Source organism: Grammomys surdaster, unplaced genomic scaffold, assembly GCF_004785775.1.
Source record: "Grammomys surdaster isolate TR1022 unplaced genomic scaffold, NIH_TR_1.0 134, whole genome shotgun sequence".
Classification (NCBI taxonomy): Eukaryota; Metazoa; Chordata; class Mammalia; order Rodentia; family Muridae; genus Grammomys; species Grammomys surdaster.
Genome location: NW_021604592.1, coordinates 2,622,560 through 2,627,905, shown reverse-complemented (window position 1 = coordinate 2,627,905; position 5,346 = coordinate 2,622,560). Strand labels below are relative to the sequence as shown.

The following is a 5,346-nucleotide window of genomic DNA, read 5'->3' as shown; positions in this document are numbered from 1 at the left end:
TTTGTTTCCCTTTTTTCTTTCTGTGTGATACTGGAAACTGAATCCAGGGCCTTTCCCACACTAGGTAAATACTGTTTTATTAGATTCCAAATGGGTTATTGTTTTATTATCTATAGACATGACAATTTATACAAACACCTTTGTGGTCACTTCTTGTTAGGAGCCGCGTTCGCCATTGCAACATGGCGCCAGTTTCCTGCTTCCTGGTTCTTCTTGAAAGCCTTGCTTGAATGTGCGCCTGGCAAGGCGCGAAAACCAGTATGCTAATTTGGCGATATCATAAGAGCCAATGAGTGTGTGGCACGTCTCCTAGGGCTCTATATAAGCCACAGGTTTTTGGGGCTTGGGGTCCCTTGCCTCACTGTCATCTAAAAGAGCTGTACAATAAATTGCTGTCAGAAGAATCCTGAATGTGGCGTTCTCCTTATCGGCGAGGCTGCGCGCCGCAACTTCTGACTTACCACAGCATTTATTTGTGCGCAAACTTTCTGTCTTGAACTGTTTGTTTCATAAGATGCAGGTTGCTCTTTTAGCTTTGGAATTTATTACCATGTATGCACATAGGACTGGCTCCATAAAAATGTGCTGAATGATTACGTAGCCATTGGTATGGCCACAAAAAAACAATATCCCTCTCTTAATTTCCAAAAGATAAAACTTGTCTGTCAGGGGCATGGTCCCTGTAAGCTTCCATGTGGGTATATTCACTGGGTCCTGAGTCAGGAAGGTATAAGTGTTCCTTTCACACCCCTGTCTGTGCAGAGCCTAGGTATGCTTTTCTCTGATATTCTGGGCTTTCCTATTCTTTCTATAAAGATTTCTTTAAATGAAGTCTTTCTATAAAGCCTAAAGACCACATGAATAAGTAAGGAAATCAAAAGAGATTAGTTTCATTGAAATTTAAATATACATTTGAAAATCCAAATTACATTAAAAATAACATAAAATAAAGTAGTAAGACTACTGGATTATTTAATAATCTTTTTAAAAATTAACAGAAGCAAATTATATGCACCCAGTGGAAAATATTTATACTTTTTCTTTTTTTTTTTCTTTTTTCTTTTTTTGATTTGGTTTTTCCATACAGGGTTTCTCTGTGTAGCCCTGGCTGTCCTGGAACTCACTCTGTAGACCAGGCTAGCCTCTAACTCTCGAACTCAGAAATCCACCTGCCTCTGCCTCAAAAGTGCTGGGATTAAAGGCATGTGCCACCACCGCCTAGCCACACTTTTTCTTATTTTGAGATGAAATATTAATATTCAGAGATATGGATATATGTCAAGTGACCTGTAGGGCTTGTCAAAGCACACATTGGTATAGTATTTGACTGCATCTCCAGAAAATTTCAGTCAGTGCTTAGAGGTCAGAAATTGGGTGAGAATTTGCAAGTCTAGTTAGTTGTTTCTGATGTGTTCCTACTGAATTCTGATGGCTCTGGGGGCGCTCTCAATGAGCAGCTGGCTCTCTTAAATAATTAGATAGTCCCTTTTTAATCTCTGCTTCTTATTCTCATCATAATAAAAACTCTGTTATTTAAATGTTGCTTTTCAAGAAGCATTGTCCTATGCTATTAATGACAATGCTGTGACTTTGTTTTCCTTTTAATTTCTCTTCCCTTTCAGATGAAGAAACCCTTGTCATTATCATACCGCCACTACCACACTTGCCCCCAACATCAGCTCATTCCCAACGTTAATGTTTGCAGAGTTAAATTCTGCAATGTTCAGATGCAGAATTCCATTCTCTGCAAGGTTGTCTCCAGTTATTTACATAAAAATTATTCAACTTTTATATTTCAAAAAGAAAACAAAAAAAAACTAGGAGTCTGTGCGTCATAAAAAACTTGTTGTCTTCTATACTGTGGAAAGTGAGGCTACAATGGAATTTGACTTTTACACTTTCTGAGGGAGAAGCGATAGTTAACGGTATTGAGGATTCAGTTAGCTGGTCCACAAAACCCACAAGAGTCAGTGATGGAGGACGTTTGAGTCATTTCCACCTCATTAGTAGGTGATAGCTGATTTTTGATTGCTTGGCACACATAACTGTCGCTAGCAGATTTCTGAGTTCTACCAGATGTTGGGCTGCTTCTGGAATGGTTGTAGACAGCTTCTTCTCGGTGCTGCATGGAAGCAAAGGCTTGTACTTCACTTAGGAGAAATCTGACTCTTTAACTGCCCACTCTTGCCCTGCACTTCTCTTAGCGTCTAATAGGGGAAGAAAACCACCTCGTCAATCTGCTCAGTGGGATGCCTGTCACTGACTTGAGCCTAAAACTGTAATTTTAAAATGTTTGAGAGAAAACTTACCCTTCTTTCATCTTCCATGGCAGACTAGTTTCCCAGTTTTCTCCTTTAAAATTTTTAAATGAGAGATAGTAAGACGGTCCTTCGTGTGCCTGATAAAATGTTTAGTGAATTTCTCCACGGAAAACTGCAGAGTGTCACACTATCACAAAGAACACTCTCTGTATGGTATGGGGGTTGATGATAAGTTCTAAGGAGGGAAACAGACATGCTCAAACTTATTCCTCCAAGTATAACTTAGACCCTCAGTGTTGATTATAAAATAGAGAAAACAGACAAAGAGGGGACCACAGGACCGATGAGAATAATCTAGCAATGTGTGTTCAGAGTGTGTCTATGTGTATAGCATATATGTGTGTGTGTGCATGTATGTGTGTATGTATATGTGTGTATGAATATGTGTATGTCTGTATATGTATGTATGTATATATGTGTGTGGATATGTAGATATGTATATATATATATGTGTGTGTGTGTGTGTGTGTGTCTGTGTGTATGTTATTTCTATTACTTTAAGCTCTCATATATCATAGATGTGAATAAAGTTGAAGAAGCTGGTTACCTGGAGATGCCAATGGATATGGAGGGGGAGTAAGATCCATTTAAAAAAAAAAAAAGCTTGTTCTTTCTAGCCAGAGACTGAAAAGAAACAGTCAAGAAAGTAAGATTTTTAGATAATCACTGTGTGACTTTGACCAAACATCACGATAGGAAAATTACAAAACTGTGGTGCCATGTCTACTGAGGTTGTTAAAAGTCAAGAATGGAGTGGAAACTTGTGCCTGACCCCTTATTCAGGTGTCAGTAGAGGGCAGCAGGGAGCGTGGGAGACATTCTACCCTGACACTGTCATTATTATGATGTGACAAATACAAACACAGTTCTGAACCCAATCATGCATTATGTAAGTTACCAATAAAGAGACACAAGCCTAATTTGGTGATAATGAAATTGTTGCTCATTGGTATAGCAGTCAGGGAAAGCGGGTTCAAGCATGCTCAGAATTTCTTTCAGCCTTTTCTAGTGCCTGGCTCATTCCATCAGAGCTAGAATGCTCTAGTTTCCAATCTGTTCTCGGGATAATGTATATCAGTGTCTCAGTTACATTGCAGTCTTTTCGCCACTTAGCAATGCATCCTGAAAGGTTTCCATTTTACAAACATTCTTGTTTTGGAAAGCAAATGTTCTTCCAGCAGATGAATTTTGAACACCAGGTTTAAAATGACAAAGAAACCCATCTGGAGTTTCTGAAGCTTCTGTTCGTAGGTGAATTTCACCCTTGCCATTAACAATACATTTATAAAATACCAGGTCTTTGCTGAGGGGGCTATTTACTTTAATTATTTCAACTAGGAATTCTATAAGCTGTAAAAGGAAACTGAACTTTTATTGCTAACACACACACACAAATATGTGTGTGTGTGTGTGTGTGTGTCTGTGTGTCTGTGTGTCTGTGTGTGTAATTTATCAGATTTCTAAACTTTGGTCAAGTCTCATATGCTTGATTTTATAAACTATGAACACTGTAAGAGTTTAAACTGAATTTTTTAAAAGTTGGGCTCAAATTGCTCTCTCTAATAGGTTGTTTTACTAATTCATAAGACTCTTTCCATGCACAGTCACTGCTATTAAGAAAGGGAGAAATATATATATATATATATATATATATAATTTAATACGCATATGCATATGTGTGTGGTGTGTGTGTCCCTACATAATTAAATTTTGACCAGGAAGAAGAGTCATAATTGATCTCAACAGGAGATCACTAATCAACACCCAAGTGCCTGACCCAGAATTTCACTCACCCTATTTTGCAGTGGACCAGGCTAGGCTGATCCTCAGATGTCTTTCTCAGCTGTTTCCACAGCTCAGACCCTGCCTCATCTGATACTGGTTTTTGCCAGAGCTTACCCACCAAGGAATCAGGGCATCTTACACTCCCACATCATTTCTGTCTTCGTAAATAATATTTATTCTCTATATCAGAAGTAGGTAGGTAGGTAGGTAGGTAGGTAGGTAGGTGGGTAAGTACCGTGTTTTCTTTTTACAGGTCTTTGAGAAAAGCTATTTACAACATTAAAAACCAAAAGAGGAGGTTTCTGATATTCAGTGCCCCACACCCTCAGGCTTCTCAGCCTTTTCAAAGCCAACCTCATGCTCCTTCTTTAACATGGTGCCTTTACACCAATAGAAACTTGCATGAAGCATCCAACCTTTTTCTTCCTAAGAAAGTACTCCCTTGCTTTTCGCCAAGATGGCGCCGAAAGCGAAGAAGGAAGCTCCTGCCCCTCCCAAAGCCGAAGCCAAAGCGAAGGCCTTGAAAGCTAAGAAGGCAGTGCTGAAAGGCGTCCACAGCCACAAAAAGAAGAAGATCCGAACGTCACCCACCTTCCGGCGGCCCAAGACACTGCGGCTCCGGAGGCAGCCAAAATATCCTCGGAAAAGTGCACCAAGGAGAAACAAGCTTGACCACTATGCTATCATCAAATTCCCACTGACCACTGAGTCAGCCATGAAGAAAATAGAGGACAACAACACACTTGTGTTCATTGTGGATGTCAAGGCCAACAAGCACCAGATCAAACAGGCCGTGAAGAAACTCTATGACATTGATGTGGCCAAAGTCAATACCTTGATAAGGCCTGATGGAGAGAAGAAGGCACATGTCCGCTTGGCTCCTGATTATGATGCTCTGGATGTTGCCAACAAGATTGGGATCATCTAAACTGAGTCCAGATGACTAATTCTAAATATACACTTTTTTTTTCACCATAAAAAAAAAAAAAGAAAGTACTCCCTTCCTAATTGAAATATGCAGTTTTCTAAAAGACTTCATTAACATCTTACAAATTTCCACAGTAACACAGTATCCTGATTCAATTTTAATATTAAATTCAATGTGCATTCTAACCTTATGTTAAATTTAATTGGAAAAAGTTGTGCAAAATGTATTTAAAGGATTAATAAGAATTTCAAGATGGAAGCACAATTGAAATATTTGCTGAGAACCATATCCATTCATTCAAATAATACTAAA

At 38.9% G+C, this 5,346-nt stretch overlaps 1 pseudogene; it reads left to right on the top strand.

The window, feature by feature from the left end:
• The first annotated feature begins 4,555 nt into the window (after window positions 1-4,555).
• On the top strand, window positions 4,556-5,049 carry LOC114617124 (annotated as a pseudogene).
• The last annotated feature ends 297 nt before the right edge of the window (window positions 5,050-5,346 follow it).